General features: G+C 41.8%; 1 protein-coding gene and 1 pseudogene across 2 annotated transcripts in view; both read right to left on the reverse strand.

Moving 5' to 3' along the window:
* The window catches only part of EXOC2 (exocyst complex component 2), a 204394-nt gene extending 178211 nt beyond the window's left edge, over positions 1–26183 (reverse strand). For both annotated transcript variants that reach the window (XM_063096552.1, XM_063096551.1), the window contains exon 1: positions 26085–26183. The gene's annotated coding sequence lies outside the window, so the exon portion shown is untranslated. The remainder of the gene's footprint in view (positions 1–26084) is intronic.
* LOC134378202 (serine/threonine-protein kinase MARK2-like) lies at positions 8965–12847 on the reverse strand (annotated as a pseudogene).
* Positions 26184–26620: the final 437 nt, after the last annotated feature.

A 26620-nucleotide genomic window follows, 5' to 3' on the forward strand; every position in this document is an offset into this window, starting at 1 on the left:
ATCGTTTGATATATACCCTTTGACGAAACACACACAGCTTAACAAAGAATACGTAATGTACACGAGTGCTCAATAAACACTTTATATCTTTCAGATATACTGAGCTGAGAAAAGGCAGAAAATGGTTATACTTATTTTAAGAGAGGTTTTCCATTTTACACAGTAGCATTTTATAATAAAATTCTGATGCATCTGTTTCAGGATTCAAAAATTTTTTTTTGTTACAATTTTCTATCCCCCCCCCCAAACATGAAGAAAATCATTTTCTTGTTGAAAAAAGCATCACAAAGCCAATAAATAAAAAGATGAACTACCCAACTATTTCACCAATGTTTTTTAATGTAATAATTTTGCAAAGAAGAATGGCTCAACAAAACATATACTCTACATAAGCCAGTGAGGGTGCAGACTTTCAACCCACGTAACCGAGGGACTATTTCAGTTTTGAAAAGATCATAAGCTTCTAAAAAAAATCCAGGCTGATTGAACTTTTGTGGGGCAGGAATGACATACTGCAGAGAGACACGCTCATGAATCAAAACAGGATGAAGAAGAACAGTGTTGCTCAAAATATTGCATAGGCCTGTTGTTGCAGGATTTATTTGCTGTCCCTCGGAAAACTACAGAAGCTTCCTATTATCAACCCACACTTGGAGCATGCTCTTCGGGTCTCTGTCTTGAGGCATACCTAGAGCAGACTCTGGAGGATTTCCAGGATTTTTAAAATAACTTTTAATAGACACTACATCAGTTCCCATACTCAAGTTCATTTTGCCATTTAGATTTCCTTCCACCAGCGCATGTTCGCGCATATTCATCATGCTTTCCACAAAGCTCTTCAGGGTCTTCAAAGCTGGTAAACACATCAGTCTCCCCACGATCTTCCACAAAGCACCTCCCGGGCAGATCGTGGGCCCCCACCCGAGTGTGCCCTGTGCACGACGTCAGCTCCACGGCCACCACGAGGCGCTGCTGCGCTGGCCGGCCAGCCGGAGCTTGGCCGAAGAGGACCCCAGACGCGTTGGGCGGCTGTGGACAAACACCTGCCGTCAGCTCTAGAGGAATGTCACTGAACTCATCTGAAACACACACCTTCCATGCGAAATTGGTGGAAGAAGGCTCCCACCTCACTTCGCACCACAGCCTAGGCCCGCGGATGACCCCGGGGCCACGGAGCCCAAGAACAACTTTGAAACGCACAAGCAAGAGCATGCGGCCCTTCCCGACCTTGGCATGAAGCTTCCTGACGCTTCCAAGGAGGGACGCCGCCGCATGCTGTGTGCCGCGTGCCCGTACCACGCCTTCCGGCCCGCGGCACCGCCCCTTCCGCCCTTCCCCGGACCCCAGTGCACCGCACACTCGGTTACAGCCGCCAGCAGGCCGGACACTGAGGGTCGGCCTTCATGCCCATTCTCGCCTCCCCTCCACCGACTCTCGCAAAATGCGTCACCACTTCCACTCTGGTTATAGAAAGGACAGCCATTCCACTGCAAAATCTTCTGAACATTATAAACGGAATCATCACTCAGATAACTAACCCCTTCTAACCATTTTGGTATAGATACTCTGTCTTCTGCAATCAGGACATACATGCAGATATAGTTACATGTGTCATAAAATTGTAGCACAGTACACACACATCTTGCAACCTGATTTTTAGACGTAAAATATACAATGGACATTTACCCATGTTGGTAAATACAAATCTACATCAGCTGCATGACTAACAACGTGGTTCTCCATTGTATGGATGTACAATAATTTACTTAATTATTCCACAACTGACATTTAGATGATTTCCAATTTTTTGGTACTAAGAACACAACAATGAACATTTTTATGCAAAATACTTTTTCCTGTTTACCCAATTAGTTCCTTGCATTAAATTCAAAAAAGAACTGCTGCTGGTCAAAGGACATACATTTAAAAATCCTGGCATGTACTACCAAACTGGCCTGAAGAAAAGCTGTATCAACACACCCTCTCACCGGCGACACTGGGTGTTTCTAATCTGTTTTATCTGCAGCAATCTGATAGGCAAGTGTGTGAATTCTATTTTCATAGCCTTTGCATCTTTTAATTGGATTTACATTTCTTGATTTTAAGATCACTAATAAGACTATAAGCCTGTGTCTGTTGCCTACACTGTAAATATCTTCCCAGTTTATCACTTGGCTTTTCATATTGTTTATGGTGCTCTTTGCCCTTACATTTGTGTCAAACGTACTGACCTTTTGCTACTTCTAGAGTTGTGCTTTCAAAGTCATGTTTCTGGTACTTTAATGCTATCTGGTTTTATAGATTTAATTATTTGACTCATTTGGAATCTATTCTGGAATACTGAATAGCTAGTTGACATAATGCTGTTTCACTGAACAATCTACTGTTTTCTCTACTGACCTGAAATGCCACTTTTATCTTAGACAAAAATTCCTATTTTTGCCTGAATCTGTTTCTGGACCGTGTATATTTTGTCCCACTGACCTATCTTGCACCTGTAACAGTGATTTAATTTCTGTCTTACGTTTAAATATCTGATAGGACAATCAATCTTTAACAAGTTCTCTTAGCCATTCACTCACAAGTATTGCTCCAGATGAACTTTAAAATATCAGATTCTAAAAATAATTCTACTGGAATTTTGATGAGAATGATTATTGTCTATTCCTAGCCACTAGAATGTAAGTTCAAGGAAAGATGGGTTTTTGTCTGTTCCATATACTGTTGTATCCCAGCATTTAGAACAGTATCTGGGCCAAGCCCGTGGCGCACTCGGGAGAGTGCGGCGCTGGGAGCGCGGCGACAGTCCCGCCGCGGGTTCGGATCCTATATAGGAATGGCCGGTGCACTCACTGGCTGAGTACACACACATTTGTTAAATGAACAAATGCATAAATTACAATGAATTGCGAGGTAATTTTAGGATATTCAAAATATTTACAACATGAAATAGTCCCACCTATTCAAATCGTGTTTTATGACTATAAATAAATGTTCAGCTCTGTTCACAGGGGAAGTTCACATAACACAAGGGTACTTGGAAAAGTTCATGGAAAGATTCACATTATTTTTTAATTCTATTTTTCCATGAAATTTTGAAATACCCTCATATATCTTGAAGTCAGCACACTCAGCCTCTCTCACTTGAAATCATCCTCTATTTTCTATGTAGAAAATTTTACTACCTTCATATATGATAATAATTTTGGCTCTTACTCTTCAATATTTATGTGTCATTTATTTTAACTGCCTTACTGCATTTGCTGTAACTTCCAAAACACTGTTGAACAACAATGGTATTAGCAAGCATCTTTGTCTTATTTGTAACAAAAGTGAAATTCTCTAGAGCAGTGTTTCCCAACCTGTCTCCCATTACTGCCCCCTCAGGAGCCTTTTTAAGTTTCTTTTCTTAATTGCCGCCCATGGAATTATAATATTATAAATATGCTGTATATCTGTAGTATGTACTGTATACTTTACACATTAAGATTAAGATATTTCTTGTCCCCTGAAGAACTAATTTTCAATTATTGTTGAGATGCATGCTCTAGCATTTCAACATTACCATTAACTATTGATATTAATACTTTATTATGGTGCAGAAAATATTTCTCTATTGGTTTACTAAGAGTCTATTTCTAAAATTAGGAAATGGATATTGAATTTTATCAAACAGTTTTTCAGCATCTTTCAAGATACTTTTTTCCACCAAATACTATAGTAAATTAAAGTAATACATTTCCAGCTACTGAGTCAGTCTATTTTCTAGAAACAAACATTACTTGATTCCATTTTATTAGTCCCTTAAACATTCCTGGATTTGATTTTCTAATATTTTATTTAGGAGTTCTACATCTTTAGTTTTATTTATAATTGGTCTAGAATTATCTTCTCTTGTATCATTTCGTTGTTTCTGGTATCCAGAAGCATTCAGAAGTTCACAAATATGTTTGAGCATTTCCTATATCCACAGAAGTATGCTTATCTCAGAGAAAGAATGTGAAGTTTTCCATACTTGTCATCTTGAAGTAGTTTGAACAGTGTAGGAATATTCCGTTCTTTGTTTTACTGGAACACAGCCGTGCTCATTTCATTCCATGTCATCTTTGGCAGCTTTCTCAATACAACAGCAGAACCGAGTAGAAGCGACAGAGACCATATAGTCAGGTAAGCCTAAACACTATCTTATATCTGACCCTTCCCAGAAAAAGCATGCCAGTCCCTGCCAGGTGATGGCAGGTCAACATCGTCTCTCCCAGCACTATCCTCACAGGGAACATTTTCAGCTGAAACTCCTTGAATTGTCTCTCTTGCTTTCTAGCACTGGTCTTTTCCTCATGTTGATGGGAACGTATCAGAGACTAGGAGAGAAAGTCAAAACCATTGGCATACATGATGGCATCTTTGTTCTGGAAGCCATAATACTGATACAAAACTAAGTAGATGATTCAAATATTACTTATGCTTAAAATAGGAATTCTAAAAACTGTTTCAGCATCCATTTCAGAAAATGAAGGTCTATTAAAAATCAGTATTAATGTATAAAATTGAGAAACTTGGTGCTTTGCTGATTTGTTTTGGCACTTTATAAGGATTTTTTTTGTTTTTGTTTTGAGCAGTTTTAAGTTTACAGGAAAACTGAGTTGAAAGGACAGTTTCCATATGCCTCTTCACCACTACTCGCCCCCCACCCCATTTCCTCTATTGTTAACATCTTGCATTAGTGTGGTACATTTGTTACAACTGATGAGCCAGAACTGACACATTATTAACTAAATTCCATAGTTAACATTGGGGATCTTTGTACTGTACATTCTGAGTTTTGATAAATACATAATTTATAATTATATGTATCCACCATCACAGCATCATACAGAATACTTTCACCGCCTTAAAAATCTGTTTTTCCTCTTTTAGCATATCAATTATTCTTCTTTCAGTGGCTGCCCTAGAGTCTACAACACATATTTAAAACTAAACCAAGTCCACTTTCAAATAATACTATACCACTTCATGGGTGGTGGAAGTGCTTTTAACAGAGTATTCCCACTTTCTCCTTCCAACATTGCTGTCATCATTTTAACTGTGTATAAGTTATAATCACCAGATACTTTGTTGCTATTATTATTCTAAATAAGCTATTATCTGTTAGATCAATTAAGAATACGAAAACTTTCAAATACGTATTTTACCTTCATTTATTCTTCCCTAATGCTCCTCCTTTCTTTATACAGATCAGAGTTTCTGACACATATATACATAAATAGGTAGGTAGATCTGAATTTCTGGCATATATATACATATGTCATACATATATGTAGGTCTGAGTTTCTGGCATATATATGTCAGAAAAAATACACACATATTTGGGAGGGGAGAAGAATTTCTTTTAGAGTTTCTTGCAAGGCAGGTTTACTGTTGACAAATTCCCTCAATTTTTGTTTGTCTGAGACAGTATTTCTCATTCACCTGTGAAGTGTAATTTCATTTACATACAGAATTCTATGTTAATGGGTGTGACGGCTAATTTTAGGTGTCAAATTGACTGGATCCAGGGATACCCAGATAGCTGGCTATGTCTGTGAGGTGTTTCAGAAAGAGACTGGCGTTTGAATCAGTGGGCTGAGTAAGGAAGATCTGCCCTCACCAGTGCAGGTGGGCACTATCCACATGGTTGAGGTCTGGACAGAACAAAAAGGCAGAAGAAAGGCAAATTCATTCTGTCTTTTGGGAGCTGGTACACCCTTCACCTGCCCTCAGACATCAGAACTCCAAGTTCTCAGGCCTTCAGACTTGGATTGAGCCGCACTACCTGGTTCGCTGTTTGCAAAGATCTTGTCATGGGACTTCTCAGCCTCCGTAATCACATAAGCCAATTTCCTAGTAAATCGCCTCCTATCTACCTATCACCCATCTATCATTTATCAACCTATCTACTCATCTGTCTGTCTATTTATATACCCATCTATCTATCTATCTGACTGGTTCTGTTTCTCTGGAGAATTCTGACTAATACAATGGTTTTTTCTTCCTTTCTGCACTTTAAATATTTCACTCCACTCTATTCTTGCTTGCATGGTTTCTAAAAAGAAATCTGATATAATTTTTATCCTTGCTCCCCTATAGGTAAGGTGTTTTTTCCTCTGGCTTCTTTCAAGATTTTCTGTTTTTAATTTTCTGCAGTTTGGACATACCTGAGTGTGGATTTCTTTTTTTTTTTTTTTTTTTTTTTTTGGTATTGATCCTGCTTGATGTTCTCTGAGCTTCCTGGATCTGTAGTCAGTTGTCTATCATTAATTTTGGAAATTCTCAGTCATTAATGCTTCAATTCATTTCCACAAACACATCTTCATTCACAGGGCAATGGAGACTCATCCACACTGTGCCTCTACCCTGTCCTCTGAAGCCCCCACACTGTCCCTGTTGCAGGCCAGTCAGCTGGACAACTTCCTTCACTCTCCATTTTTGTGTCTTCCTGTCATTAGCACATCTTCAGGGAGAATTGAACCTGTTAGACTAGCCAGAGCATCCCGGCCACATGAGCCCTTCCCAACATGTACTCTGAGCACTAGTTTCTCAAGATGCTCACATGAAAAACTACTGACCTTCTGGAAAACTGGACTTTCCCCCTCTTGAGATTCACAATGAACATTTGCATTTTCTGAACCAATTTTACCTCAGACTTATCAAGGGCATTTATTACTATCCCAGGCATCTTGTGCCCTACAGAACATCTTCTGGAAACGATTGAGTTTGTGCATCTGAAATCTTCTTGATTAGGGTTTAGGGTCTAAACTGGGGTGAAGCATGCTTTCTGCCTCTGTTGGTCCCAAACATTCTGGAACCTATTTCCTCTGTCCTATCTTTCCAGGTGCAAAGAGTGCTGTCTTCACCACGCATACACCCTTGTGCTCATTACTGATATGCACACCTGCTGTACTTCTCCATGCATGGTCTCTGAAGGCCTGCCATGCCGTCTTCCTTCCTTAGTCAGCTAACTTCTACTGTACACCCATTCACTCATCACTTCTTTAGGAAGCCTCAACTCCCACCAACCTAACCTAACCTCCCTCGGCCTCAGGGTGGATTAAGTGCCCCTCCTCTATACTAATCCCCACAATTTCAACAAATAAAAGTAAAGAGACACTTCTGTATCACTTGCTTATGCCAGGCACAAAAAGGTGCTAAACAAATACTTGTGAATGAATCTCTGACTAGTGTGCTTGCCTTTGAGGACAAGTACTGTATTTTGTTCATCCTTCTAGCTCTAGCACATGCAGGCCCATAGCAGCTGCCCAATAAATACATTTGTTTGAAAAATACTTATTAAATGTATTATAGACACATCCAGCTCTTAACATCTCCTCAGGAATAAAAATATTAACTATATAAACAAATTAACTTGTACATTCACAGAAAAGGACTGGGATAGAGAAAGAGGCTCTTTCATTTAATAAGCTGTTCATCCTGAAGACCTCACTCCACATTTGCTATCCAGCTGGTAAGATTTTGACATGAGGCAGGAGAGGAGCAGGGAGGCCACTCTGCCAGCCACCACCCTCAGTTTAGATCCGGAGTAGGCTCCTCCTAAAGCTGTAACACGAGGGGGGCCAACGTGTGCACCAAAGGGCAGGCAAGGCACCCTCCCTCCAACTAAATAGGGTTCCATGAGCCCTTATGTTTCCAGCACTCTGGACAGCTTCCTTTCTCTTTCGCAGTTTTGAGGTAGAATCTGTACTTCAAGACTGTGTCCTGCTCATGCAGAGAAGGATTTAGGGGACTGAAGAAAAATTAATCCTTATGGAGTGCTGAAAGCTGATACAAAGAATGGCTGTCTCATCTCTCACATGACTTTGAATTATCCATCTCAGAAACACACAGCATAGCCAACCTCACAAAGATGCCAAAACCAGGAAGGCTGGACAGCACCAGGTGTGAGAGCACAGCTCACAACACATGCTCTGACCCTCCCACAGCAAATGCTGATGTTATATGTTTGTGTTAATACCACTGTTATCAATCAGCTCAGGAAGTGACCAGCCTACATTCTCTAAGATGAACATAAACCAGAATCACTCTAATCAGTAATCACCTCCCACAGTCCACTGTTAACAGCAACTCTGAAAATGAGATGTAAGTGCTTACTCATTAAAATTGTTTTTATTGTGTTTATTTCTACAGACCATCTCCCCTCCCCACAAACATGGAAGAAAAGAGCGTGAAGGGTAGGGCAGGGGAGAAGCACTGCAGGAGAGTCCAGTCTCTGAGGCTCCTCCAGGTGGGGGCAGAGGGACCGGCCTGAAGCAAGGACCTGCTGAGCTCCTCTCCTACCTTCCAGGTGGCTCCTGGGAGTGCTTTCAACTCAGGCCCAACAGCTATTTTGGCCATGATGATTTTGAATGTCATGGAGGTGCCAGCCAGCCTCTTAATTTGAACCCAAGGAGGGAATGCTGGGGTAGTCTGCACATCTCCATCCTCCAGTGCACAAAGTCGTCTAGGCCAGTGTGCCACGCACACTCACGGCATGCATGTGTTGCACCACTCCCACCGCAGCCATTTACATCCTGCACCTGGCCAGTCTCCTGCACCATGTCCTTGGGCTCCACAAGCTCAGGTTCTTCCTGCTCCATGTGCAGTGCAGGGAGCACAGCCTGACCACCCCACATTCGTTCTTGCTGAGGCCATCTGCCCAGGGATGTTTGATTGGCTCCACTATGTTTTGAGCTGCACACCAGAATGAAGTACAGGTGTCTGTGGATGAAGGTAAGGAAACTACCAGTGGCCCCCAGCAAGCCCTGGCTATTGCCACAGGGAGAGGCTGGGGTCACACCTTCCAGCAAATTCTGCTGGTCCCAACCTGAGCTGCCCAGCATGGAGGGAATTTCTTTGGAGGATACACCCTGGACGCAGTTGGTTCCATCTAGGGCTCCAGCACTGCTGCTAGTGCTCTGGGTGGAGGGGTGGCTACAAGGGCATGCAGTGGAGATATGTGTGGGGGGTGGTCTTCATCTCCAGCCTGGGTAGGGAACTGGCAGGCACTTTGGCTGTTCTGCTGGCCTTCTGTCCTGACTCCTGGTCCTCCCCAGGATATTGATTTTCTCTGTTAGACAGGAAAGTAAAGGTGGGAATAACAGGCTCACTGCTTTGGGCTGGCAGAGACCCTCCCTAGGCTCTACCTTGCAGATGAGGAAGGACTACAGCAGCTGGTGGGATCAGCTGAAGGCAGGGGCTTCATGGCGATGGTGTGGCCCTCCAACTGGAGAGTCCTGCAGCCCATCAAGGAGTCCTGAATTTCTTTTGATGCATAGCCCGTGGACAGAATCAACTCAGTGTGCCAGGGATCTTTGTTCCCAGGGAGTGGCTCAATGTAAAATTTCAGTTCCTCTTCACGGCCCATGTTTATCCATGGGTCTCTCATGATTTCCTCTAAAGTGCCTCTCTTGCTGGGGTTAAAGATTAGTAATTTCTTGAGGTTTTCATACTACACACACATATAAAAGGGAACATGGTATATTCTGCACAATACACACTCCTGAGCTCCCCAAAGTTCTCTCTAACAAAAGATAGGGCCCTGGTGACCATGGAGTAGAGAATGACTCCCAAACTCCACACATCTGCCACAGGGCTGGCATACTTTTGGCCCTGGAAGAGTTCTGGGGCAACATACGGGGGACTGCCACAAAAGGCATCTCGCTTGTTTCAAAAGGTGAACTCATTGATGAAGCCACAGTCTGCAACCTTGATGTTCAGGTCAGCATCCAAAAGCAGTTTCTCTGGCTTGAGGTCCCTATGGACAACAGCCTTCTAAATATATGACAATACACTGTGCTGCCAACACAGTTTCATAAGCCATGAAACTACAACAGCATACTGTCATCTATTTATTTATTCAGAAATGTAAAATGGCTGGAAACAGAAAAGATTTATATTTCTTGGCCCCACAGAACCCATAGGGTAATGAGGGGCAGAAACTTTCCTAGTAGTAGTTTTTAAAAGCTATGTTTGTAAAAGTACAACATAACACAGTAAGGCTGCATTTGCTCCATGCCATTAGTAATGAGGCGGTCTTCTCCATCGAGAAAATTTACAAATAAGGTAGGCTTATATTTTAAAATTCAAAAATACATACATAACATTTAACCATTTTGGCAGGGATCTTTCTAATCTGCATTTGCCTTCCCAACAGTATACAAAACAGAATTTAATTTTAAAAATTCACTCATAGCAATTATCATGATCATTAATAACTGTTTTGTGCATATTCCTGTTTCAGACTGCAGTGTTTTACGAGCTTGCTTCTTACAATCACGTCACTTGACGTCATACTCTTACCGATCAGTGGATTCATGGTGCTAGCCTCTGACAAATCTATGTCTCTCCTTCTGATGTGCTGTGCCTAAACTGTTGCACTGCTCCTGGCTGGCCACCACTCTCCATGTCCCCTGCTGTCATAACTGTTGTTCGCTGCAGGTCCTGACCATTACTCCACAGCAGGGGTCACGAGCACACACAGGAGCTAGCTGTATGGAGCTGCCCTTGGTATCCTCTCTCAAGTCAGGAAGAACCCCGAGCTGTTTGCAGTCCTCCAAGGCAGGAGCTCTCCACTGAGACACTAGTCACAGTGTGTGATGAGGACTGTCCTGTGCATGGCAAGATGGTGAACAGCATGCTTGGCCTATCCATTAAGTGCCAGTAGCACGCCTCTAACTATAAGGCCCCAAAATATCTCCAGACAATGCCAAATGTCGCTAGGGAAGGGGAGAGAGTCACCCCCAATTGGGAACCACTATTCCAGGGGTTAGAATGAGCCCAGAGACCTGGATACTCAGGATAAGACTATCTCTTCCAGAACATCTACATCACCTCTGGCAAGGCGAAAGAGCAAGGCAGAGATATCAGCACATGCCTAACAAGATTCCATTCCCCCTGCTGCTCAAGCTCACAGCCTTGCCACCATGACCTTCCTTGACATTATGTGCTACTTATGTGTACATCAGTCACAGGAGGAAACCTTAATTCCTGGTCATCCCTCATGACCAGCCTCTAATCTCTACACACTCTGACCATCCCTTTCCTGCCCCTATCTAAAATAAGAGCGAGCAGACTCTAAGGGAGGGCTTCCAACTGCAGGGACTTTCACTCTGAGATTTGTCAGTACTCTAGGCTCCAGACAGGTGCGATGCCAGATAATGATCAAAAGGTGTATTTACAAAACCTGGTAAGAGTGGTTCCCTGTGACTCCCTTAATTTAAAAACAGGAACCTTAGTACTCTCATAATCCAAAAATGGGAACTGACCACTATCATCACTTTTAATCAATTTTATATTGCTACACTGAGTTCAAAGAGTAATAGAAGTAACAAATTCTGAGCTATATAAAGTAAGCAAAAACAGTCAAATTGGTCACAATTCACATGCAGTTAGCCAAATTTGAATCATTACAACTAAATAGACAACTCTAAGGTCATAATGAGTTTTACTGCCATGATAATCACAGAACAAGTGGTTCCAAATAAATGATAAAAACTGCTAACATGATTACTTCCTTTCCCTCAATGATGTTAAGGGGGACAAAAAAAGACAGAATTTGTTTAGCCTTAGAAGTGACTTATTTATTTATTCTTTTAGCTAGCCAGCGTTTGGGCCATGTTTCCTCAGAAAAGTTGATGTACCTTGTTTAAAAAAAAAAAAAAAAAAATTACCTGGTACAAAATGTGCACTGTGAATACTTCTCAAAGCCTAACAGTAAAAATGAGTCTGGGCCATGGCAAAAAGAAAGAAAATCTGCAAAACACAACAATAATTTCAAAAATGACTGGGAGAAGCAAGTTAGCTATGACAAATGCTCTCACTCGTATTCTTTTCTAGGTCAAATTTATGCCTCTTCTCATTGGCAATATGAATCACGGCTCTATTGATCTTTACTCTGCTAGTAAATATATCCTGTAGCTATGGTACAAAGGCCACGTCCTTGTATTAATTTTTTTTTTTTTTTAATTTTTTAGAACTTTATGATGCTTTGCCATCTTAGGGCCTTGTGAACCTGGAAAGGGACTGCCCCTTCTGAGGATTAGCTAATTCCCAGAGATAGCAAACAACTTGCCCCATAGCATACCTTTGATATGCAAACCAAGCAATCTGAGTTCATATTCCCTTTCATCAGGCTCCTGCAGTCCGGGACACTATTCCCCTGCCCTAAACACCCTAGGTATCAGACAACCAGGAACCACCTCTATAGCCCAGAGCCCTCCAAAATTATTCAGACTATCCAATCCTAAACTTACTCAACTTGCCTACCCTGCCTTGCCCACTCCTTCCCATGAAAACCACAATAAAGGCTCTGGCCCATGCATGCCTCACTCCCTCTGCCTCCTGACCTATCCTTGTGCTTCCTGTGTGGTCCTGTGTGGTGTGGTGTACCCCTCCTCTTGGGAACTGTAAGTAACAAACCATCTTTTCCACATCGATCTCTGCTGGCCTCACCACACCTGGATAAAAATAAAACCTACATATTAAAACAATCCTCCCTTTTCAACCTTTGCTGGGCCACCAAGAGTCAATGTCAATCCTCAATTTTCACCAAAGAAAGAGGGTCTCAAGGCTGGGGAAAGGAGGAGTGGGAAGAATGAACGTGAAGAATATTTAGAAACTGTTAACTCCTTTCAGTGATTTAGGGGGATCCAGCCACAGTGATAACTTTTTTTTGTTTTTGTTTTTGTTTTTGTCATTAATCCAAGGCAGATCAGTGACAGCATACAGACAGCAAGACCCAGCATACCTGAACGCTGACTCCCCCGGAGTACATGAAGAAGTGCTCTGTCCATTCTAAGAGAAATGGGTGCCACATCGTCCATCACTTCTAAACTCCTGGACTCTGTGGGAAGGACAGGCTCTCCTGGTGATGCTGCAGTTTCCATATTACAGTTTATGTGGATCTTGACTCCCTAATTAGTGGGTTGAACTTTTCAAGCATACTGCACAGTTAGCATTTGAGGTATGTACTTAGTAATAAACATGGCTCTTGACTTTATGTAGGATATGTTTCAATAAAAAATAAGAAACAGTATACATAACATTACTGAAGGATGCAACTAGCCATTAACCAGCAGGTAACATCTTAGACTTAGCAAACATCAACAATAATAACAATAACAGTTACATACTTATTCAGTGCTTATTATGTCCAAGTACTTTCCTTTGTTCTTCCCCTGTAATAACTTTTAACCCATACAACTCCCCTATGAGAATGGCCCATTAAATACTCCGTCCAATACTCCACAACTATTAACGATCAGAGCAGGATAACACCTACGCAGTTTGGCTCTAGTGGCTGTGTTTGTAAACACACCCACACATACACAAATGCACTTCAAGTTGTCCTTCATACATGAAAAGGGCACCAAAAAGAACTGTTTTCCCAGAAGTTCTCACCTTGATGACCAGCTCTTCATCATGACCAAGAGCATGCTGACTGACATTAGGGACACCACCAACAGTCTGTATGTAATCAGTAGAAAGTGAATTGACTTCTATGGAATAAAGAACACTGGTATCATTAACATCACACTTTCACCAGACAAACAACTTATTCAGCTATGGAGAAATACAGTATCAGTAGGAATGACACTTATCTAGGAGGCAGGAGACAAATTCACATCCTAACTATATGATTTATTCAGGTCCCTTTAATCTCTATCGGTTTTCTCACCTTAAAATAGTAATAATAACTAACTTCACTGAGAGGATTAAATGAAAACATATATAACAAAGATTTCTGTGAACTTTAAAGCCCAATACAAAAGTAACATAGTATTGCTACCACCCACATGCCAAAAACCAACCGTAATTGAATTTGGGGGCTGGGGGATTATTAAGTGTGCTGCCATGTTGGAGACTGGGTGAGAAACTTTACAGGAAGATGGCCCTAATCTGTCTTAAGACAGAAAATACCTTATTAAGAGAGAATAGAGAACTGTTATGGGATTCGTGCTGCATAACATGAGTAACGAAGACCCAAGAAGCAAGTCAGGGAAGGCTGGACACCACTGCACAGCAACCACATCTCCCAGGACCCGGGACACATGGACGACGCAGCAAACGGGGAAACTACTTCTTTAAGGCCACAGCACTGCACTTCACAATAGGACGGGAGAATTCCAAACACTGACTAGGAGGCAAAGTCAGGAAATCCAAAGATTAAGCCTAATTTAATTCTAAACAAACAACTGCTTTATTTTCTTGCCTCTTAATTTTCAGCATATTAACTCCAATCCCAAAAATGCTTCAGTTACAGTCCAAAGTATAATTTTCTTGCTTACATTGCTTCAAACATCTATAGAGTTAAAGAATCCGTGGTTATTTAATTAAACCAAGACAACCTAGAAGAACATAAAGTAAATGCACATCACAGCTGTCGGGGTTGGAGGATCACAGCTGGACTTGATGGGAGAATCACAATGGTGAACATACTAAGTTCTCGGCCATACAGAAATGTACATCTTCAATAGGTTAATAAATAGGAGACGACCAAATTTAAAAGCCAAACAGGAAGTTTGAGAAAATACTCAAAACGAAACAATATGAATAGCTTTATTATATAAACAGTCCACTAAGATCAATAAGAAAACACTAAAACCTTCGAAGAAAAAAAAAAATGGAGAAAGGCATAAGCAGACAATTCACAACAGAGCAGATACAACCAATAAACAACGTGTGGAAAAAATTCAACCTCAAGGAAACACAAACCAAAACAGAGATTCCACTGTTGGCCTATTAACTGAACACGAGACATCGAGGACAGCCATGAAGGCACAGGACCGTCCACTGAATCTGTGTAGCACTTCCATGCATTGCTGGCAGCAGCACCAACACTCCAACACTTTGGAAAATAACAATTCAGCAAAATGTGTCAAAGCCGTAGATATGCTTCTAAATTTTGACTAGAAACTATATTCTCCATTCTTGAGAAGTGAATCGATAACTACAATAATCTAAACCATGGGTTACTGTTACTAGGCATGAACAGTCTCATACTAGAAATATTTATTACGGCAAGAAGAAAAAAAAAAGAAACATCCCAAACAACTAGAAAATGACTTCAGTAAAATGTGAAGGTACAGTCAAGGAAATACTGTGCAGCAAGTGAAACATTATGAAAAATACACAAGGCCAAAAAAATATTTACAACAAATTAGAAAAAATAAAGACATAAATTTAGATAGATACATGTGTAGGAAAGATTTCCGGGAGGAAGCATCCTAAAATGCTAAATGGTTTACTCACAAGGATAGGATTAACAGATTGAACAGCTCGTTCAAAGTCACAGCTACTTATGCGGCCGAGACGTGGTTTGAAACCAGGCCCTAGCTCTCTGCTATTCTGATTCTCTGGGTGACTTTTTTTTTTTTTTTTTTTTTTTTTACTGTTTATTATGGAAATCTCAAACATACACATAACAGAGACTAGCATAAGGAGGCTCCATGTTCCCATCACCCAGCTTCAACATTCTGTCTCATTTCAACTACCCCTCCTCAACACACTTTTCTGTTGTTTTTGAGGGAATGCTTTAAAGCAAACCCCAGACATCTTATTTCACCTACAGGTACTTTAGTTTGTATCTCTACGGGCTTTGTGCCAGCCCAACTTCAATTTTTTCATATTGTCTCAAAAAGTATTTGTTACAGCTGTGTTCAAATCATGATCCAACCAATGCTCCTATCAGGAGAAAAAAAAAACACAAAAGCTACCTTTGTACAAGTACATATATATGCTGTATGAACACACAGAAGGGTGAGGAGGATGCACACCAGGGACCAGGGGTAACGTTATCAGGAGAATGCAACTGGAGAAGGGTGGGGGCCGGGAAAATCATGTTTCAAATGCATTTTTATATCACTGTTCCTCTGACAATGAGCACGCACATAAGTTTTTGAGAAATGTAGTTAGGCTTTCGACTGCCCAATTCCAGAGCACTGGCTGCAGCTGCCCTTCCGGAGAGCTTCCTTAGCTCACAATTCTGCCCTATACCCTTTTATTGGAGCTGCTCATTTCTCCTACAAGTCAGTCATCTTAAGAAAAGGATAATAACAAATAACAATATCCCCTACATTAAAGAAAAGGGAAAAAAAACAAAAGGAAGTACTGTACCAAGCTCCCTGATATACAGTCATCCTCAGTGGGCTTGGCCAGGACTGTTGTCATGTTTTTTGCACTCCTAGCATCTAGCCCAGTGCCAGACACTCAGTAAAACGGTGACTTAGCTGAACAGATCTGGGAAAGAATCTCTGAAATGGCTCTTCTTTTGGTTCCTCAGAAACAGCAGCAGAGACCTCAAAGGCTGTGTGAAATTCCAGCTGTGAGAAACAATGAGATGTAGCCTTCAAGAGGGATGCCAGCTAGATGTGTCCTCCTACAGGACAGATGCCATTCCTTGATTCTGTACTGTGTCCCACACAGTTTTTTAAACCAATAAATCTGTGTCATAACAGTAATCATCAAAAACTGCTACAGAAACTGAGAATCCACTAATTACATCCTAAAAGATTACTCAGTCAACAGCTCCTCTTGACCCTCAATACCATGCCACAGAAAAAAATTAGATGAATTCAAATTAATCACACAGATCTGAGCAAAACACCACCTCTGGGTGACAATAGGCTGAGTTCAAATGTGACCCTTAATTGTGAGGCCAAGGAGCTGAGATGTTTATATTCCATTACTACTTCCTTGCAGAATTACTTGAAAACCAGAAATTCTAACTTATAGGTCCAGATATTCAATGCTGTGTCCCCTTCCCCCCCCAAAACAAATATATATATAATATATATATATTTTTTAATGTTTACACCAAAATGAATTTTACCCCTCATAAATCTTTGTATTAGAATAACTAATTTTCCAACCATCCGTTATTCCTATAAAAACTAGGCCAAAGCTGATTTAAGTTGGACTTTTTCCATTTTAAAAATTCACACATAAACGAGGAAGGGACAGCTCTGCGAATATGTTACAACATTCCAACTTTTCAGTTCTAAATAATGAAAAATCTAAATAAAGGCAGTAATTTTTTTTTTCTTAGATTTAAAGATGAACTTGTCTTCAACACAAATGCACTTGTAAATACTATTTTTAAAATGCTGTCAAGGCAACTGCAGTTCTACAGAAACTTTGTCTTTCTGCCCCCCCAGAAGAGTCAACTGCCCTTGAGGACAACTCCCACCTTAGTTAGCACAGGGCAAAACCCTGGCCTTTTTTCTACTCGCTGTTCATTCCCGGAGGATTCAACCCAGTAAAAGCTAAGGTAGGAGTGGAGGGATTCAGTTCAATCGGTATTTATCCATTTAGCGTTCTGTATCAAATGCTAAACAACCGATTAGCACTGACACTGGCAAAACTGAAGAATGGGTACCTGCAGGACGGACTGCTGCAGGGAAGGCTGGGTGACTAGCAGACAACACACATGGCATTTCTGTCACATACAAGCCTAGAGCATTCCACAGGTCCTGTTAAATATGTCCCAGTTTCCAAAATAAAAGTTCACGTCTATTTACGGTTACTTGACTATAATCATCATTTATCAATATTTTTTCTCTCGCTCTGTGTGTGTATACACACACACACACACACACACACACACACACACACACACACACACACGAGGGCACTTGGAAAAATAGAATTGAAAGATAATATGAATCTTTCCATGAACTTTTTAAAGCATCTTTGTATGTACAAAATTTTCACTTCCTAGGTAAAAGTCACAGAGAGATGACTAATACCATGCACATATTTTGCCATAATTGACACAAAAGGCCATATATTATATAATTACACTTATATAACAGTTCAGAAAAGGTAAATCCATAGACACAGAAAGTAGATTAGTGGCCAACGGAGGGAGGAGGATGAAAGTGGGTTCAGAGTTTTCATTCGGGGTGATGACAATGTTCTGAAACCAGATAGTGGTGGCAGGTTCACAGCTTTGTGAATACACTAAATGTGCTTCAGAATTCTTGTGAGCAACATCGTCATCACCACAAACACAGAACCATAAAAATGAACACAAAGGAAATACAAGACGAGAGCGTCAAACAAAAAGCACCTGACACCACTAAACTCCTGAAGTCTCTGATTCCAGATAAGACGAAGCTAAGGAAAACCACGGCCAGGGCTGAAAAGGAACAATGGAGTTGGAGAAGGCTTTACCTTCCCAGTGATGGAAACTGAGTTCATGCACTGCAACCCAGAGTTAAGAGTCATGAAAAAGCAGCAGAGTGAGAATAAACTACCTACATTAACTCCTCTAGAAGATGCCAGTGGCCTCAACGTTCTAGTCCTGGACAATGCGCCAATAACACAAACTCTGTCCCAGCAAGACTGCCAGAAAGAAAAGGAAACAAAGCAGCTAAAGAATGCAACTCCCAAGTGATATCAAGAGTCTATATATGTTTATTCAAATAACAAAATACTTGACCAGCTCAACAAGAACGTTCAGGAATGAAAGAGGAACAAAATCAAGAAAATATTACTAAGCTATTTATAGTGAAGGAATTAGAGAAAAAAACACTGTCCTAAATTTATACTATTACATAAAAACAAAGTTTCATTTGTCTCATCTTGTCAAACCTGATGAAATAAGGCAATATCACTGGTGACAAATATAATAACTACAGTAAATAGGCATGCCAAAGTCAATGTAGATTTTCAAAAAAGGTCAAGGAATTAATTGTCACCTTAAATTGGTTAATTTTATTAAAACTGCTAAACATGACAGGATTTCATTTAACTCCCAGATTCTTTTACATGAGCAGAGTTGAATTAATGTGATCCAAATTTTTTATAATAGCTTTCCCAGTTTCTAAAAATACATCAACTTTGTCATTTATCTTATAATTTCTGCTTTACTTCCCTAGCTCTATCTCAAAAGAAATGTCTTCAAGGCCATATATCTTGACATAGTGAAAGCAAAATAATCACAGCACTCAGCAGTGCTATTAACATTTCTGAGGGGGGGGGGATTAAGCGGCAGATGCTATGGAAAGCGCTTGCTGGGAGAGGGCAGCGGAGAGTTCAGACTGCACCACAGCTGGGAGGGATTGAAGCTGCAGCCACGGAATCAAGCTCAGGAGAAACTCTGGGCACAATTCCGGCATCCGAAATAAATTAAAGTAAACAATATTGCTCTCTCTCATCCACCCTGTTAGCAGCCTCTCGGCTGAGCTGGAGACCACACACTCAGACCACACAGCGCCAGCTGAACTCACTCGCACGCAACATCTACAAGCTGTCACTCGGCAGCAGCAGAGACAGGGAGGAGGAGGAAGGGACGGGAGGGGGCTGGGGACAGGACAGCCTTCACTACATACAGCTGGAGAGAGGGATGTGTGCTTTGGAGAAGAGGGGGAGGGGTGGAATCCATAAACCTCCCTGAGAAAACAAGCTGGTCATGGCCTTGGGTAGTCTTGACCTGTACTCCCCCATACCAATTTAGTAGTTGATGAAGGATTAACAAAGTATCCATTTAACATCAATTAACCTCCTATCCATCACAGGTCAAAAGAGAAAATTACTACTATAAAAGCATTTCATTAAAATAAAGACAAAAGGCCACATTTTCTTATAATTTATAAAGTACATTTAAATAAATGCATTTTCTTTATAGATTAATATCAGTTTTTACTCATCTGCCTTTTTTCCTTTAATGAAGCACACAGGGATGAATTTAAAGTGTTTCTGCAACAGAGCTCAGATAATTTCAATTTTATAATTTCCCATATTTCACTGTGGCACAATTTTAATTTTCCAAAATATTTATTGGTACAACAAAAGACATTAAATGGTTATTTTTTTACAGAACTTTAGACTAAAAATACATAGGAAAAATTAACTAGTAGTAATAATATTTTTTAAAAACCGGAAAATGAAACCACAACCAAATAGGAGTTTTAGAATCATAAAAGCAATACTGTTTACTATTTAGTAAAGAAGAATGTTCTGACTTCAATAGTTAAGAAATCTCAACAAAACGAGTGATCGGGTGTCTTACCCTGTCAAGTCTCCAGAGACTCAGCTCAGCTCAAGGGAGAAAGCCAGGAAGTGGAAAAATAGAAGTTCTGATTGACTGAAGACTTGGAGAACCTTTGATAATCAATCCAAAGAAAGCCTCTTAAAATGAAAGTACTATTTTTTCAACAGATCAGGCTACAGAAAAGTGAATGTTTTCCCAAAAATCACTAAAAAAATCCCCCAGGAAACCCTCCCGAACATCTCTCCCTCCCTGCATGCTACTCAAACAGCAGTATCAGCATCACCAGGGGGCAGATTAGAAAGGCAGGATCTCAGTCCCCAGCTCAACCCTGCTAAATGAGAATCTGCACTGCAGCCATCTGTGTGCACATCAGTGTCTGAGAAACACTAGGAAACCCTATCCTGTCCAGAGCCATCTTGGATCCAAAGGACCCCAGAGAAACCTGGATGCAGAGCTGCCTACTGAGTTTCAACAGTAAAATTATACTCAACCAGACTCTCAGGCCACCCTTCAACAGAACCAAACTGTAGAACTCCATCCTTGACAACCCACCCTAGGATAGATTTGTCCCCAGTAGGCTGGGCTGGGATGTACCCAAAGGGATCTCCCCGAGACATAGGGAAAAGGGTTCAAGGGAATGGTAACTTCCTTCCCTCAGTTCTCTGTAAATTCAGACGCCACTGTTCCTCAGTAGGGTCAAGGTCAAGTTATAACAGCATGGCACAAATTTTACCATCTCACAGCACAGGGTGGGACAAATCTCAGAGACAGAGTCATGAACTCTTTGTCCAGTTTTCTAAATTAATCATCTTTCTCCTCCTGCTCCATCTCAAAATCGTGGTTAACAAAAACATAATCACGCACAAATCTGAAAGAATCTATGGAGTTGTACAGGGTTAGGGCCTGATTAGAGGCCCTAACTAAGAAGAGCCATTTGCAGAAAGGAAGGACTGAAGAGATGAGAGACAACACATCCCTGCCTCCCTGGGCCTCTCTGTACGCTTCTCTTCCTGCTTTGCCTCTACAAACTAAAAACAATTAAAATATACTATCTATGATTTTAAATGAAAGCATAGGTGTTTATATTTTAATTATTTTGTGGAAAAGTTCAATAATTTAAGCAATATAACTGATAATAGCACTTAATATTTATTTATTTATTTACTTATGATGGGAAAAGAAGACCTCCCCTCCTGCTACAATGTTTGGAGGAGAGGGATTAAGGGGAAGAGAATGTGCACAAGGTGACCAGGAAGCAATAACAGAAGCAAGACAGGATGTAGGGGACACCTGACACCTTGGCTCTCAGAGCCCCCACATAACTGATGTGTTACATAAATACTGGATTACCCAGCTAGTCTTGTAAAGCAAGCACTGGATTCCATCTTCCTTGGAAGCATTACTTAGAAGTCTTCTTTATGCCCAGAAACTATAATAATGTCTTCTGCTTCAACATGCTAAGTGTCTTCCTAGGGGACAATGACCTCCACTACGCTATACAGCCGAAAGCTACAGGTCTAAAGGATGCTGGTCCTCTAATTCATGCCACTGGGCATTGATGACATATCAAAAAATGAAACAGTTCAGTACAAATCCTTCCTCCTCCATCTACCCCCCAAAAACAACCAAAAACCTCAAAGAAGATACACTACTGAGTGGAAGGAAGAAGAGCAGTGTCATATAAAAGCACATTATTCCATCCATTCATAAATCTATTACCAGTTGTACCCAATGTCCCTACCACTCCCTCTTTATTAGATCTACATGGACAGACAAAACATTAATTCTCAATATTTTAATAAATTGTAATTTTTCAGGAAAAAAATCCAGGTGGGTTTTTCTTCCCCCCAGAGAGAGATCACTTGGACTACACTGAAGAAGTCAATATTGAATACAACGCCTTTCTATCTTTGCTTACTCCATCAAAAAAACTTGGGGATACATACAGAGACCAGTCACTAGAACCTCAAAAGATGACAGTTTTGGGCTCTTATACCTCTGAAAAATACAAAGATATAAACTAGGATTATGAAAAGGAAATACCCACAGATTGGTTCAGTCAAAACAAATATGTATTAAGCACTTGCTATGTCCCAGGCACTAGACTGGTGAAATGATGGAAACAAGATTTTGTGACCAGGTGGTCATGGATGACCCTGGCCTTCAGTAGAGTGATGGGCAACAAAACCAGACAGCAATGGATGGGTGAGCCAAAGTCGAGTAGAAACAGCTACTTCAAGAAATGTGGCTGGGAAGGGAAGGAGAGAGAAATTTTAACAGAGGAATGTGAAATCAAGGGAGGATTCTACTTTTTCATTGGTTTTCTGTTTTGCTTTATTGTTGTCTGTCTCTAAGCACATGTAAAGGCCTACAGGAAGAAGCCTTTAGGAAGAGATGAACAACTGAGTGTGGAACTCACAAAGGCAGGAGTGGAAGGCTCCAGAGCCCAGGGGCAGGGATTGTATTAAATCTTCTCCTGTAACTGGAAAAGGAAGAAGAGTTTCCTGGCAGAAAGACCATGGGATTCTCCTCTGACAGCTCTAATATTTCTGAAGTAGGTAGCAAGATCACCTACTAAGAGAGTAGATGATGTGAAAGAATGACATGTTTGAGAAGTGTAAAAAATGCTAAAAACAGATTCTGCAGAGATCAGAAACAGGTGCTTATGAGGAAAACTCTAGAAGAATCCTTGATGGCCCAGTTGAAACTGGAGACCTTGGATTTATAGGGACGCAAATCTAGATACTGTGATTTTCCCCAGCTGGTCCCAGCAACCCAGGTCAAGCATTACAGAAGGTAAAGAGTTGAGATCAATTATGGCTGAGAATCTGCTGGGCCGGTGCCGCAGGGGGCGACGATAATTGAGCATGAGAGAGACTGAACATCACGGAGCCTCCCAATGAGATAAAAGAGCAGGTGAAGTGGAGGTGAGTGAGAGTTAGAAAGGGGAGAGATTGTAAGCAAAGAAAGAGCTGGAGGTCGGAGGTTTGGATTTCAGAAAGGGGCCAGTTTCGAGGCTGGGGCATTTCGGTGCTGCTCCCACAGCTGCGATCTCTGACAGTGGCTGCACCCTCTTCCATGGCTCCAGCTCTCAGCATGCTCTACTTACCCTTCTTGTCTTTTCCAGTTGTTAGTCTCTCTTTGTGCCTCATTACCCTTGTCTGTTCCCTAACCCTGCCCACATCTCTGCGAGTAGTCTCTTTATTAAAGTCTCATTTGAACCATCTGGCATGAATTCTGATTCCTGCTGAGATCCTGACTTACACAGACATACATCATATCACTCACATGGGGCTTTCATTAAAATTAAACTAAAATCAAATATTCCTAGCTTTTTATCTTGTTTTGTCTTTCAGTAAAATTAGAATACAATGAAAGTTAAATCATATACCTTCCAAAATCACAGAACCTTAAAACTGGAAAAGGCCTTTAAGAATTCACTCAAGCTTACAATGAAAGAAAGGGCCAGCCTTGCCCCAGGCAGCACCACTGGCAAGTAGCAAAGGGAGAGCCCTGTGAACTGCACACTCGTCACTGAGTACTTACTATGTGCCCAGCACTATTCTAGGTGCTCCTTGGATCCACCTTGTAAAACTCACTTTCTCATAAACTAAACTCCAGGCTTCCCAAGTCCAGGTGTCCTGTGTTCTTTCCATGATTAGCACCAAGTTTTATTTTAAGAGGAAAATATTACGTAGAAGGAACTGCTAAACAGAAAAACAAAATTAAAGCAAACTGAATGGTCCCTCCCAGTTTTAAATACTACCAACAGTATTAAGTTAAAGAACATCAGGAAACTTTTGAGCTGGCCTAATACAATTTTCCAGAAAAAAAACTGTCTAACAAATCAGTTCCAAACTCCTCTGCCCAGCCTTCAAGGCACTCCATAATCCAACATGCACTCCCTTGCCAGCCTCTGGGCTTTGCTCCTGGTGTGCAGCCCAAATGTTCACATGTCTTCTCCATCAGGCTCTTCCCTCCTCCAAGCCCTCCCAATCACTCTAACCCCAACAGATCCTTCCTTCCTCTGAACTCCTGCTGTACTTACACTCAATACAGCAAAGTTTAGTTCTCTGCAATTCTTTGAGAGGCAAAAATGCTCCTTCTGAATCCAGGCTAAAATTATTTTATTGCTAATGTGTGTGTCAGGTATTTGCTAAGACTGGGAGATACAAAAATAATTGAAACTAATCCCTGACCAGCAAGAGTGTAATCTTTTGGTTAGTATGTAAATACCAATAACAGTTATAGCCCCTAACACAAGACAAGGATATGCTATGCGGTTATATTCACTGAGCCGGAAAATTTCAAAGCAGGAAGGATTCTTAGTGATAATCTAGTTTTATGTGTTCTCTGAATACACGAAAAAGGAAACTGAGACCCAAAGAGGCTAAACAACACAGCCAGTGCTACGAAGCAGGCCAGTGGTAGCCCAAGAACCAGCGAATGGTTGGTTGCTTTGACATTTAAACCCAAATACCTTTTGACTGTATAATTTTCAAACTGAGATCCAAGGATGCGTATGGGTGTGTCAATAGCTTCAAGATTCACAATTTCTCTACAATTACTTTATGTTTGTGATTCGTATCAATAATAATTCTTTTAAGTGGACATAATACTCTAAAGCATATGATTGTAAGTGAACACTACTACCATGTGATTTCATCAGGCAGTTCAGGGGGCTCATGAACATATTCCCCAGTGTCTGAGAACATGTAACATTCTAGCACAATGCTCAGCAGAGTGATCAATGTTATTTCCCATTCCAGTCCATTTCAAAATTGTTGCTACTCAATACTGGCCTAAGATCAATCCATTCAATAAACATTTAAGCACCTATTATGTGGTAGGTGCTGTACTAGGAATCCTGGCTAGATTAAGATGAGTAAACCAGAAAATGAGTGAAAAAGTAATTAAGAGACTAAATCTGTAACTAGCATTTCCTATATGGCCTAATCCTGCTGCTGCTGCCTGACACTAGAAAGTGTTCAAAGTCCTTCACCAGAAGACTGCCTTTGCAAAAATTTTTGAGTACCAATTTCACTTCCCATAAGCTGTCAAATATTTGTGGAATAAATGAAAATTTAACCTAAGGGGTTAATAATAATCTTTTAGAAAGGTAATACTTCAAAATGATATTTAGTACAGTAAATTAAATGCTTGATAGGAAAAAAATCATTTTCTAAAGCTTCTAAGACTGTTCCAAATTACATTGGAGAATCCTATGCTTCTCTACTTAAAGTTATTAAGTTTCGACTTACACAGCACACATCATCGTCTATTACCACCCTGTAGTCACCAACTTAACACACAGATTATTTTCGGGAAGCTTTTGGCTTTCCATTAAAGGAGTCTGTCATTAAAGAGAATGTCATTTTCATTAAAGGAGTCACTTACACAAAGCCTGGGCCAGCCTATACTAACATTTATAAACAAATATTATTATGCATTAAGAGACGGATCCACAAAATCTCAGTCAGAACTAGCTTTCCACTAGCATCCAAATGACTTAAATAAAGTATGGCTGACTTGAAAAATAATTTTAAAGGTGTTCCTAGTAAGTTTACTCTCAGATTCATAAACCTAAACAAAATGTCCTACTCATTAGTATGTTGACCTTTAGCAGATTAAGAATAGCTCATCTCCATTATAAGACGCGTTCTTTCAGGAACTGTCCTGGCATTAAGAAGGTGGGGCCCGAGATCGCGCGCGCACCGCGGGCAGGGGGAGAGGACTGTGCGGGTCTCGACGGCAGCTGTCGCGCCGGGCCCCGTCCTCGACGCTCCGTAGGACGCGGCAACACAGCAGCGTGACCCCGTGGGGAGCACAGCGACGCGCGCCGACTGAGGCCAGGGCAGCCCCGCACCTGCCCCGCGCTCACAATTCCCGAGCGCTTCCCCAAGCTGGCGGGGCCCCGCGAGGGGCGTCGGGCCGGGCCGGGGGGCGCGGCCCCACCCCGCGCGCCGAGGCCTGGGGGACGCCGCGCGCCGCGACCTCCGCGCGCCCGCCCGTCGTGCCCTGGCTCGCCTTCGGCCGGGCCCTCGGGGCCCCCACCTACCTGCAGCCCGCCTTTGCCGCCCACGGCCCGCACAGACAGGGGTCCCGCGGCTTCGCCACGAGCTCCCGGGCCGCGACCACCCCAGCGCCGGCGCCTCACTTCCGCCCCCGCGAGCGCCGAGCGGGTCGATCCGCCGGATAGCCGAGCGCCGAGCCTTCGATGACCGAGCCTCTTCGGGCGGGGCAGGGGGCGGGGCAGGGAGCGACAGGCGCTGGTCGCTTTGGGTTCCGCGGGACCCCGCGCCCGCACGGACCCCAGCAGGCGTTTTTGCTAGGCAGACTTTGCGGGACTGTGGGCTGAATGGAGGGTAAGGACACAACGTCCGGGGCGCGCGTGCGCATCGTCCGTCCTGTGTCCTGAAATCCTCTCAAAGAGGCAGCGAGATGACAGTGCATTCGTGGGGCCGCAGTTCACAATGGAGGAACCTGCACGGGTCAGGGGGCCGCACTGGGGTCACGGGGCTGCACCGGATCAGGAGGATGCACCGGGTCGGGAGGATGCACAGGGTCGGGGGATGCACCGGATCAGGGGGATGC

This window comes from Cynocephalus volans, chromosome 5 (assembly GCF_027409185.1).
Source record: "Cynocephalus volans isolate mCynVol1 chromosome 5, mCynVol1.pri, whole genome shotgun sequence".
In the NCBI taxonomy this organism is placed as follows: domain Eukaryota; kingdom Metazoa; phylum Chordata; class Mammalia; order Dermoptera; family Cynocephalidae; genus Cynocephalus; species Cynocephalus volans.